This window comes from Theropithecus gelada, unplaced genomic scaffold, assembly GCF_003255815.1.
Source record: "Theropithecus gelada isolate Dixy unplaced genomic scaffold, Tgel_1.0 HiC_scaffold_9220, whole genome shotgun sequence".
NCBI lineage: Eukaryota > Metazoa > Chordata > Mammalia > Primates > Cercopithecidae > Theropithecus > Theropithecus gelada.
The window spans coordinates 351-1,458 of NW_020266001.1; the positions used below are offsets into that span (position 1 = coordinate 351).

General features: G+C 52.5%; 1 pseudogene across 1 annotated transcript; it reads left to right on the forward strand.

Moving 5' to 3' along the window:
- Positions 1-399: 399 nt before the first annotated feature.
- LOC112618076 lies at positions 400-749 on the forward strand (annotated as a pseudogene). The gene has a single exon (XR_003118018.1). The product of XR_003118018.1 is annotated as a 60S ribosomal protein L38 pseudogene (transcript).
- The last annotated feature ends 359 nt before the right edge of the window (positions 750-1,108 follow it).

Consider the following 1,108-nt stretch of genomic DNA (forward strand, 5'->3'; position numbering starts at 1 on the left):
CTCCCTATCCTCAGGACCAGGGGCACAGTGTTGAATAGAAGAAGGACAAAGCACTCTCTCCCTGCCCTGCCTGAGGCCCCGGGGGAGGCCGCCAGTGGATTCGGGAGCGTGAAATGCTCCGGTGATGCAGCGTGGGTCTCCCTGAGCGCCAGAGCTTACCATGGGGGCCGCACTCAACACAGCCTCAAAAATACCGACAGGGTCATTCTCCCGCAGTAGCTCCAGAGCCCTCGGAGGTCAGGTAAGACGCCACCTAAGGACAGGGCCATGAGGGGTCAGCAGGACTTTATCTGATAAACACTGAAAAGATAGAGTGGGGAACAAAAATCAAAAGGAAAAATGTTACCCACCTCGAGATCCAAACCATTCTAACAGACTTTGCTTAAAAAAGAAGGGGGTCGCTGGTCGCTGTGTCTCTAGAGTGGTACGCGGGTCCCGGTCCGCGCCAGCTCCCTGCGCGCCTCGTTGCCATGCCTTGGAAAATTGAGGAAATCAAGGACTTTCTGCTCACAGCCCGACGAAAGGATGCCAAATCTGTCAAGATCAAGAAAAATAAGGACAATGTGAAGTTTAAAGTTCGATGCAGCAGATACCTTTACACCCTGGTCATCACTGACAAAGAGAAGGCAGAGAAACTGAAGCAGTCCCTGCCCCCTGGTTTGGCAGTGAAGGAACTGAAATGAACCAGACACACTGATTTGAACTGTATTAAAATACTAAAAATCCTAAAAAAAAAAAAAAAAAAAAAAGAAGGAAGGCCGGGCGCGGTGGCTCACGCCTGTAATTCCAGCACTTTGAGAGGCCAAGGCGGGCAGGCGGATCACGAGGTCAGGAGATCGAGACCATCCTGGCTAACACGGTGAAATCCCGTCTCTACTAAAAATACACAAAATCAGCCGGGGGTGGCCGTGGGCGCCTGTACCCAGCTGTTCGGGAGTCTGTGGCAGGAGAATGGCCTGAAGCCGGGAGGCAGAGGTTGCGGTGAGCCGAGATCACGCCACTGCACTCCAGCCTGGGCGACAGAGCAAAAAAAAAAGGAAGAAAAAGAAGAAAAAGAAAAAGGAAAGGGGAAGGCAAACACTGGCTGCAGACAGGGCAGTCTCGCCCC